This window comes from Oculina patagonica, chromosome 7 (assembly GCF_052425735.1).
Source record: "Oculina patagonica isolate OP01 chromosome 7, crgOcupat, whole genome shotgun sequence".
NCBI classification, from domain to species: Eukaryota; Metazoa; Cnidaria; class Anthozoa; order Scleractinia; family Oculinidae; genus Oculina; species Oculina patagonica.
In genome coordinates this window covers 1202921-1214795 of record NC_135764.1, presented here as the reverse complement: position 1 = coordinate 1214795, position 11875 = coordinate 1202921, and the positions used below count along the sequence as shown (strand labels likewise).

Sequence of the window (11875 nt, the reverse complement as noted above, 5' to 3'; positions counted from 1 at the left end):
GGGGAGTTATCCACAATAGGGGCGCTTTTAAGAATGGGGGCGCTTATTGAAAAAAACACATTCGAAGGGGGGCGCTTATTCGGAAGGGGGCGCTTATTGAAAGGAGGGCGCTAAATCGAATCATTACGGTAGGCATAAATCGCATCAGAAAAAGGCATCTTGATGTATTCATTATTCTTATTTTTTCTCCCAATCATTTCTTTGTTTTGTCGAGTTGTTTTCTCGAAACTCATGTATTTGAGGACAGTAATGAATGTTAGTATTTCAGTTGTAAAAACATAAAAACATAAATGAATGTGGATATTTGACCATATTTTGAACCAGAAAGGCAAACTCACTCAATTCACCTCAGTGACATTTGAGCTTTATGTTTTCTAATTGCTCAACGCTTATCCTTTAACCGTGGTAAAATAAAGATTTCATTCATTTGTTCATATGTCATTTGCGCGTACTTGGCATCCAAAGTGGAGCTCAGATTTCCCAGTATATGTGGTGTCCAGTGCTAAAATGCCGACCCTAAAATAACGTTCGTCTTATTAGCAATCAAAGCTTATTTTCTAGTGCGTGTTTCCTGAATTTGACTTACTTCCCATGCAGTGCCGTAGCAAGGGGAGGGGCCGGGGGCCCAAGACCCCCAGTTTTTTTCCCAAAAACTAAAAACAGACCTGTATAAAAGGTTGAAAATAAAATTTTATCTCTCGAGATGTTTAAAACAATAACATTTGTACTTCTTTTCATTTTTTTTAACGTACGTAGGGTGATGCACAACAATATTAAACAGCCAAAAACTAAAACAAACCAGAAATCGTGACAAAAAACGACCTGCCGATGAAGCGGCCTTCACACGACAAACTATTGGTCAACTCGTGTTGGCAAACTCGAGTTGGTGTGTGTGAACGACGCAACAACAGTTGGCAAACGAATTTACTATGATGACTCTGAAAGGTGAAACATCTGCTGGTTTCATGATACATAGACAGTCGTTTTTAAGCGATGGCGTGACATCGCTTTATGCCATCGCACGAACGGTTCGTTTTGTCTGTTTGGCCCGATCGAACAAAAATCAAGTTTAACTTAACAAGAAATCGCCGCGTAAAACACAAAAGCAAAATACTTCCGCGCAGTTACAATAGAACACTGCAATGTATAAACGAAAGAGACTAATTATATATGATGGGATCTTTTAGATTGAGTAGACAGAAATTTCTAATTCTAAAAATATAAAGGGCCGCTGTGAGCAAGAGACCGTTTGACCTTTCTGGCAGCTTAAAAGCTTCCTCGCGAGTGTAGCTAATTGTCGAGGGTCGAGGGTAAAATGTCGAGAGTCGAGAGTAACATGTCGAGAGTCGAGGGTAACTTAAAAAATAAATAAAAATAAATTAAACATAAAAAAATATGAATATAAAATCAAAAATATTATGGTAAATTACTAATGAGATGAAGACAGAATTTTTCTTTCGCCAGCTTTTCTTTCTTTTATTCAGTAAAGCGTTGTGTGACACGGGCAAATGACGTCGCGTCGTCCCCCACCTTGTAGTCTTGGGTTTTTGGGAGGCGATACCAACACGCAATCTGTACTGTCACGCAAACGTGGGTAAAAAAGAATTGATAAACCCTTATCAGTGGAGTGTTTGGCAACATGCACGCTAACTTTCATTTTTCGGTATTCACGCTTATTATTACCATTTAGGAACGTAGAACATTTTCAATTCTCACCAAACAAACAAACTAAACGTAACACCAGTGGAATGAATTTAGGTTTGGTGGCAAAATAATGAACAGATAATGGCATTTCTGTTACATATTATCTCCCGAAATTATCGGAAAGGTATGGCCATAATGGAAAACCTTCAATGCCTTCCTGTGTGTTCATTACATGCCCAAGATAATAAAATAACATTGGATACATTCAAACAGTTGTCCCTGGTGTATTTGGTATTTATTGGAAGCTGTGCAATACTGGACCTCTAGCTCTAAAGCAGGGTGTAACCGTAGTCATTTGAGCGTACGAGTATAGTAAATGCAGTTTATAATGCAGTTCATTTCTACGACCAAAACGTCGCGTGACAAGTATTACTATAATATTACTATAATATTTTTATTTTTTTATATATTTAATTTATTTTTATATTTTTTTTAAGTTACCCTCGACTCTCGACATGTTACTCTCGACTCTCGACATGTTACTCTCGACTCTCGACATTTTACCCTCGACTCTCGACCCTCGACAATTAGCTACGCTCCTTGCTCGCGCGTATCGTATGTCATTCCTCCGTGAAATCACACTACAGTATAACGCAATCTTTGTTGAGACAACGTAGGGAAATCTAAAAAAAAAACACATAAAAGTATAAAATATTACTGTTGTTCAATTGAGCAAATCTACGAAGAAAATGGTCCGTGCATTCATAACAACTGTATTTATTTGAATTCCATCAGATCCTCAGGCTATGCTATTTATACAAACACTAACAAGCTTTTTAGGTTAAAATAAATGTAAACTGCAGTTGGATAACAGTCTTTTTCACACACAAGGTGTCAGCTACTTTTATTTACTTTAAGTTTTTTTCAAAATAATGTAAGACCCCTTGTGAAACGCCATCGCTTCTGCATGCATCGCGTGCCAGTTATTCTATTTTGTAATTGACGTTGCAAGTGTTATACTCTCTTCAATGTGCATTGGTTTGCTGACACAGTGTAGGAAGTAAATAATTCGCGATATGCGTAAATCACAAAACTCTTGGAGAACGCTGGAAATAGCATTTCCAAGCCTCTAGATTTCAAAATTCTCTGGGGACGAGGTTGGGGGCATGCCACCAGACCCCCCTAGCGGCTCCCCCCCCCCCCCCCCCCCCCCATCCCAAAAGAAACAAACCGAAACTACATGTGGCTTTAACCGGGCACCGAACGGGAAAGGAAGTCAGGTAGAGAACGGTCAAGGGAAACATGGCAAAGAACGGTGGAAAAGGATTTTTTTTTTTTTTTTTTAATATTAAAAGGAAAATTCAAAATTTTTTGACACAATAAAAAATAAAAGAAATATATCAAAAAAAAATTTAATAAAAATTTTTTAAATTTTTAGGGGACCAAAAAGAAACAGGCCCCCTTCAAACACGGGATACATTTGTGTTTCGAATAAAGTATTATTATTATTAAAAATGTGCGCTGAGTTTGGAATAACATTGAAAGTTTTTATTGCAATTTATTTAGACTTCCGTCATCAGACAGACGGAAGTCTCAGACGTTAAAGGCGTCTAGTATAAAAACGGGTCGCCGTTAACTAGTATAAAAAGAGTAAAAAATACAGACGCCTTTAACGTCTTCGTGTCCAGTGCCCTCGAGTCTAGACCCCAGTCTTTTTTATTTATTTTTTTCCGAAAAGTCGTCTACTAAATGCGTCCCGTTTTTATACTAGACGCCTTTAACGTCCTGAGACGTTAAAGACGTCTAGACGACTGAACGGTATACTCAAACAGAAAACTAAACCCATATATGAAGAATTGCGAGGTAAACAAACTGTGCAGACAAAAACTTTTATGTTTCCATTTGGTAAATGTTTTGTGGACTCATCTTGCAAAAACATGCCATTTTGCGGCTAGTTGCATGAGAGTCGACCATGCTATTTAAGTCAACAATAGATAGCTCAGTGTAGCCTTGTCAAAGACGGCGTTGCACTTAGTTTAGAAAGACGTCGATTTTTTTTCCAAAAATACGCTAGAATACGGTTGACTGATATTTCTCTTGGTGTTCTTGGATTATTTTCTAAGCAGGTAGAAGTATTATAGCACAGTTTTGACGAAAAACAATCAAAATTCCCGTGACAACAACAACAACAACAACAAGCTTTATTTGCATGACTGTAAATTTGTTACAATATTGATAAGCGTACAAGTTATAAGGTAATTAATAATGAAATAATAATAAAAATAGATAGATATAAAATTAATTACATTGATAATATTTTGTTACGTGAATCAAAACAAGATGACATAACTTAATTAACTGCAAGGTCACAAAATAATCGGAAGAATTCATTAATTCTAAAATCAAGTCAGGCCATCCCAATAAAATTTCGTTTCCCTCGCCCGCCGCCCTTTTTTTCCTCACTGCACACTTTAATGTTGGTGTCCTCCTCGCCAGCGTCAGCAAACGATCCAACTCTGCGAGTCTACATCTTTCGGTTCTCTCTCCTCTTCTTGCTCCCTATCATTTTTTTTCCCCCGACGCCCCCTCCGAGACGGGGCGATGGGAACGAAACATTTTTTGGGTGGCCTCAGGCACTGGTAGCCGGCTGATATTTGGACGATAAGTTGTATTTTCTTGTAAAAGTTATCTCTTATAGTTGCATATTTGGAACAATAAAAGAGATACTTCCCCATACTTCCCCAGTGAACTGACCCCTTTAATTAAACTGAAAATTAATACAAACCTCCGCTTTCATCAAACCAATAAAATCTTTCTTGGTTGGACCTGATTTTTTAGAGAAAATCTTTGGCCGTTTTTATGTCTAGAGACGTTAAAGCCGTCTTAGACGTTAAAACTGTCTCGAGACGACATTAACGTCTAGTAAAAAAACGGTAAATAAGACAGACGCCTTTAACGTCTGATGGCTTTAAAGTCTTTTCGTAAGAGCGTCTGAACGAAGCTCTAATCGGACAGCTTTAACGTCTCAGACGTTAAAGCCGTCTAGTATAATAACGGGACGTCGTTAACTAGTATAAAACAGTAAATAAGACAGACGCCTTTGACGTCTGATGGCTTTACGTCTTCGTGTCCAGTGTCCTCCGAGTGTCGAACCCAGTCTTTCTAATTTTTATTATTCTAAAAAGCTGTCCACTAAATGCGTCCCGTTTTTATACCAGACGTTTTTAACGTCTTAGACGTTTAAAACGTCTAGACGACATTATCGTCTCTAGCATAAAAACTTTTTTAAGCCAATGTTTTCATTAAAAGACTCTTGAAAACCTTTCCACTCTAAGTTGGTCGACTTGTTGAAAATAGATAAGTTATATAAAAAGGAATAAAGTTTTCCAGCATTAATGCTCTGAAGGAAATAATTTGACAGCAACAACCTTGCCTTTAAGGTAGCATCGCCACACTGAACCATAACGACCTTGTCCTACCATCTTCTCAAAGTGCAACCACTAAGATCTTATGGTAAGTTTGGAAGTTCTCCTCGGCCCCTGTCGCAGTATACTTGGTAGTGTGGCATTTTAAATTGTACTTGTAGATGACACCTATCATCATTGTTACGGCCAGAACTGCACAAATGACAAGAGCAATCACAACTGTGACTGTCTTGTCTGAATATCCCCTGGTGGGCACTGTAACAAAAATGACCCCTTTTAAATTCCACAACCTTTGTTAAGTTTTTGTAAAGTTAGAAAATGCTACATGCTTATGCAACCTGTTGTGAATACGAGAGAACATTTGAGAAAATTCAAAAATCCAAGCAACAGACAAGGGTTTTGACACACTGTAAAATAAATACTTAAGAGTTCTCCAAACTCTTATAAGAAGGTAGCGTGGCCTAGTGGTTGGGGCGCTGGACTTGAAATCTAGAGGTCCTAGGTTCAAGTCCACCTCAATGCCACTAGATGGATTTGTGTCAACTCCTCCATGCTATATAAATACCGTAAAATTTCCGTTATAAGTCCTCCTGCTTATAAGCCCCTCCGGTTATAAGGCCATCTACTTTGAAACAAAAAAATACATCCAGTTATTAGCCCCCCCCCCCCCCCCCTACATATAAGCCCCCTCTGCTGGATGACCAACAGTACTAAACAGGGATAAATTTTGCTTTATTATGACTTTGTAACTTGAAATGTATTTTGATGAACACTGTCGTGGCTCGTTTCGAAACATATTTGTTTTTCGGCTTTTAAGCTCCCCCGAATATAAGCCCCTCCTTTTCTAGGCCCACTAAAAACCTCTAACCAAGTTGTATAAACCCAGGGTTTATAACCGGAATTCTACGGTAGCCAACCTGCCAGCTTCCTGCCAGTTAGAATTTTTAGCAAGTTTCCGTTTATTTTCAATGTTTGTTTGTTTATTTAAGGGCCACAATGTAAACTACTGGGACACCAGTAATTGTGTTTACCCAGTAAAGTTTTTTTTTTTCTCATAATCAAAACAGGCTATGTTAGAGCACTTTTCAATTGAGTGTCGTAAAACCAAAACCAAAGTAATTACTCTGGCCAATCACAAAGGACACAGACAATTCAGTAAACCAATCAAAACTCGAAGCAAATACATGTAGGTGGCACGAAGCGCGGGAAAACGTGCGCCAGCGAGTCATGATTGGTTTTGGTTTTAGTTCTGATTGGCTGAGAAAGTGGCGCGAGATTTTTAAGTCAATCACTAAGCATAGTAATGCAAAGCCAAAGCAAACGCAATTTTCTTTCGACGCTCAAGTGAAAACCGCTCTAGTAGGAAGTGACTGTTTTATATGTCTTTTACAAAATATCATGACCTCGAAGAAGCCAGTTTTAAAGAGGGTGCGGCCTTTAGGGGAAAAACTTCTAGCTATATAACAACACAGATTATTTCACGACTTATTTCAACTTACCCCCTGTAGTAGGTAATGGAGCAACAGTAGATTCATGCTCAGTGTAGTATACCGGAGTAAAGTTCTTGTTACACATGTTCACATTGCAGCAACAGAAGCCAGAAACGTCTTCACTTTTAAAGGCATCATAGTCTGGATTTTCAATGCAGTCTTCTTGACGACAAACTCCCTCTTTTGCTTGAACTGACGCTTGAACTATAAAGCAGCCTTTTCTAACAACTGTCTGAAATGTTTCATTTCGCTCATTTGTCTTTTCTCCCCACAGAACAAAACAAATTTCATCAGAGTTTTCACAAGTTTCAGTTCCATTAAAAATTCCTTTGTCAGTCTTGTATGAATCACACAGCAAACCTATACCGCCCTGGCATGAACCTGACAAAAGAATCAAATGAGCCAAGTCTGTAACTAGGTTTCTTACAATCTTTCACTGCTATTAGATGTAAAAATATTAGTAAGAAGAGTTCAGTAAAACCCAGGCTTTTCAATAAAATTTGAAGAACATGTAGGCACCTAGTTTGGGTAGCATAACCGACTGCTTGAAGCATCTTTAATTTTGGAAAAGTGGTCAACTTCTCTGAGTGAAGTAGAGTGAAGTAGTTGATGCTTTTTATTGGCTGTCAGTGCACATTGAAAGCACTGAATACCTGACTAAACAAATCAAACACTATTATTATAAACACTTTTGATTTCACACGCGGATTTCATAGTGAACATTACTTAAGGTATTTTTACAGTTAGCTTCATTATACTTATGTCATCAAAGAACAGTATAAGTTTTACATGTACAGTAAATCTCTTCCCAAGCCTCATAGTCAACAAGCTAGCATTTGACCGTAATTTCTACAGCTCTTGATACATCTTGGAATCTCCCATCTAAGGAAGCCAGTTCATAATAAATTGCAGATAACCCCAAGCATGTTGTCAGAGCTCTTATCCTAACAATCTGCTGGCATCCAATAATTAGAACATTCCTGAGTGGAGAGAGGCAGTAGAGGCACTAAAGCGCACCACCAGAAGCCAAACCTGAACCACTTTATCTCAATGCATCCCAGGGGGGTACGTAGGATTTCAAGTGACGACGATGATCAAATGGGGGCAAAAATCAAGACTCAAAAATCCCTAGACCAAAAAATTAATTAATCAACCCGCAAATATCCCATGCTGAATTTCTGACCTTAAATTTCCAGAAAGGGGCAATAATAAAGCACAAAAAAAAACATAAGAAATTGAACGCTTGTGTTTACATGCAATGTAAAGAAACACCATTTTTAACTATTAAACAACAACAAAACATGTTTGTTTTGTACTTTATTCACAGAGCTACACAGGCTGACTACCACAAATCTTTAATTTTGTTTTTGATACCCAAAATAACCCCTACTTAAATCAAGCCAAACCCAAAAAATCCTTCAATCATTCCTACACTTGAAATCCTGATTACATCCCTGCTGCACCATTTGTTTGCATTACCGAGAAGACGGCAAACTCACCTGCAAGTTTTAACCTAGACCCTCCCAGCATTTGGCAAAAATATCAAAAGGTACTGACAGCTCATTGAATATATTTGGCATTCCGTTGCCTTTCCTTGAATAAGCAAAGTCCAGGCCCAGATTGTTCAAAGGGTGGATAACACTATCCACTGAGTATATCGCTATCCAGCAGATAAGTCTTAACAAGACATACAACATTTATCCACTGGATAGTGATTTATCAGGTGGAAAGCGTTATCCAACCTAAAAAAAGGGAGCCAGTACCATTTGTCGGAAAAATCATAACAAGAACTTCCATTCAAATGGTACTTTGGTTTATATACTTATAACTTTTCGTTAAAATCGGTCAAACCTTTCATGAATTTTTATGTTTTTGCTCGATTTTTGCTCACTCTCATACACTCCGACATCGGCCGCCATTTTGTTTTGGCGCGCTTTCCGACTTTCAAGTCAATTTAATTTCAACTTTCTACACTCAATTTCAACTTTTTGCACTCAATTTCACCTTTCTGCACTGTTTGGAATTAATTGACGTGCTCTCAGCCAATGAGCATGCAGAAATTTTTGTATGTATATTATTAACAGCAAAACACGTTTGTTTGTACTTTATTTGCAGAACTATGCAGCCAAAGCACTACCAAAAATCTTAACTCATTTTAAATACCCCAACAAATTCCTACTTTAATCAAAAAAAAAAAAAATACTTGCAAATTTTACTACCCCAAAAAAAAAAAGAAATCGAAACTTTCAACTTCCAAAAAATCCTTCTATCATCCCCGTCACTTAAAATCCCGAGAACCCCCCCTGGGGTAAGGACTCCTATGCATTATTTTAATAATTTGTGGATTAACATTGTAACTTAGCTTTTAAATTTTTAACTTACATTTCGATTGTTATTTAGGTTTTAACTATATTTTAAATTAGATTATTGTTTATAGTAGATTTTATACTTTAGTACATTTAGGCGGGCCACAAATTTATTAGTTGAAAAGCTATTACGAGTAACCCCAAATTAAGTAAAGTTTGATTGATTGATTGTTATGCATCATATTAAATCCAGACATGTAGTCTGTGAGTCTGTATCGCACATTATTATTATAATGGCTACAATAGTACGCGTGCTCTGATTGGCTGCTGAGCGGGCATTATTTTCTTGTAATGACCGGGCATTATGAAAATTTTTCTCGGCTCAACGGTTTTTTAAATTGTGAGTAAAAGCTACTAGCGAGGGGGCAAAAACAACAAAAAATGCCGACAAAATATAACTACCTTTTCAATAACTGAAAGAAAAATATAAGCATACCGATACTTCTTTAGTATGAGCGACGAAGAGAGCCACAGAGAGCGAGAGCGAGTTTTACCTCCAGTGTTTTTTCCCTTGATTATACTCTTTTTTTGAATAGTGCTTAAAGGCCATATAATAAATTACTTATTAACCTCGTCCGTTTGGTCATTACAGTGGAATCTCAGACCTTGACCTTGATGTATTGACCTCGCTGTCGCTCGGTCAATACATCGAGGCCTCGGTCTGAGATTCCCCTGTAATGACCTCACTCTCGGTTAATAAGTGGTATGTCATATTTATTGTGATGTGAGAAAAGTTGATATTTATACGGTACATGTCTCACAATATTTCTCAAAGAAAGCAGGATCTTGCCGGGTAATCAGGCATTTTATGCACCATTAATCCTATCATTGATTTATTGCAAATAAGCCCCAGTCTTTTCTTTGCCCCTCTAAAACTGTCATAAAACTCGTCAATGTTATAATTATAAATTCTCATTCAAGTTTACCTTGTTTCACGCATATCAAGGTGGTTATAACCAGCAAAACCACTAGGAGACGGTAATACTTTCATTTCTACAAACTGGCCTTTCCTTATCTGCAATAATAATAACGTTATTAAATATCACAACAATTTAAGCCTGTACGTCTGGACGCAGCAATATAAGGAAATACAAATGCTGTACATTCGTGTAAAGAATAAAAATAATGATCAGTGAGAGAAGATTCAAAGGAAGGCAGCAGACAGAAGAAAAACATTTTGGACCAGTCTCACTCACAGTTTTGACATTGGCTCCAGACCTCTCGCTCTCGTTCGAAGACCGAGCGCGTTCGCAAGTAGCCTGAGTATCAGGCTTTTCTACCCTCCCCCCTCCCCTCAGGAAGGCCTGATACTCAGGTGAGTTCGCAAGAGATACAACTGTTTTGCAGGCTACTTATGTCGTCGCTCGCTGACACGCCGCAAAGAGCTGATCTACGCAGGGATTGTAAACTCCAAGTTTTAAAATTATATTAGCCAAAAAAGTCCAAATGTATCCGCTCTGCAACACAACTCAACAAGATTCATCAACTCAGCTTTCCGAAGGAATAAGCTAAGGATGCATTTTCCTTTTTCAAACACGGGTAAAAATCGCATATAAAGGCATGGACAATCGTGGGCTAAAAAATCAAGGTTTCGACAAATATTAACAAACTCTCACCTTTTCTTTATCACCAGTTGTACGTTTGGAACCGAGAATCGCAACGAAAAGGCCTCGATTGATAAATATTTCTTCGAAATCGCGGTTCCGTCTGCCAAGCAAAACACAAGCTCGCCCACGCCGCAGACGAAACTAAACCTGTATTTCCGGCTGTCGTTTCTCTTGACAAAGAACACGGAAATTCGTCTGCGCTCGCAGGCTCATAATTTTAAAAGAATGACAAAATCTTTTCAGCTGGTTTGGCCGCTTACAGCCTTTAGACAATTTGTCCTGTCCACAAAACACCACGGATATACAAAATTCTGTACAATGACAATATTTTGAAGTCTTTTTAATGTAGTTGTAGGGTACAGGCCGACTCGCCGAAGTCTTTCATTAAATGGATTATTTTCAAAGATTATATTTTTATTTCGTGGCTCCTAAAAGAGTCGAGACAGAATGTGCAGCCAACGTGAGTCAATTGTCAACTGTTACAATCCTTGTGCGCCCTCTATTCTGCTCGGGGCGTGACTGCAGACAATGAACAAAGAACATTTCATTGTATCAGGTCTCTGTCGCAGACAAGGATGTTAATGTGCGCTCTCTACTCTGCTCGGGGCGTGACTGCAGACAATGAACTAAGAACATTTCATTATATCAGGTCTCTGTCGCAATAAGATAAGGATAGAGAAAACTATCCAAGTGGGAGGGAATACTTTATTGTATATAACTAGAAGCCTATAATGCTTCGGGTATAACTCATTGATCAATTTACGTCAGTAAAGGGGTAAACGGGCGTTTTCAAGCACGACATGGTGAAATGGCGAAAGGGCGAAATGGCGAAATGGCGAAATGTACGGAATATGCAAAATGATAAGATAAATCACGTCAATAATATAGTTTGGTTTCCCTTTGAACTTCAAGGCAGCTCTGTTTAATTCTAGACTGAATTATTTCAAGGAGAACATTTCAATCTTCTTGCTCAGGAATGTAATGAATACTTGTTAATTATCATAAAGCGCAACATTGAAAGTATTGCAGAAAGGTCGCAGCAAACCAGGATACCTGTTCATATAGTACTATGCCATAGTTGCTTTTCAGGTATACTGAACAGGGCTACCTTTCCGAAGGACTGATATAGACATCGAACGTTACTCCGTTTCAGTACAAAGAAGTATCCACTGAAATCGGGTACAAACTTTCTGTGAAGAAGGTTGGTATTATAAATCCATTTCGGGTAAATGTTGGAGCTCAAAGCATTACTTGGGAGCCGGAGCCTCCCCGTGAAATAAGATAAACAATCATTTTCTTCGAATGTGCACCCGAAACGCCGGCATCTCGATCAAGAATGTCCT

At 38.1% G+C, this 11875-nt stretch overlaps 1 long non-coding RNA gene across 1 annotated transcript; it reads right to left on the bottom strand.

The window, feature by feature from the left end:
* Positions 1-4810: 4810 nt before the first annotated feature.
* LOC144661049 (uncharacterized) lies at positions 4811-11334 on the bottom strand. The gene is made up of 5 exons (XR_013572190.1): positions 11296-11334; positions 10542-10673; positions 9852-9940; positions 6569-6940; positions 4811-5324 (listed from the first exon to the last, which is right to left on the bottom strand). It is a non-coding gene; the product is annotated as an uncharacterized LOC144661049 (long non-coding RNA).
* Positions 11335-11875: the final 541 nt, after the last annotated feature.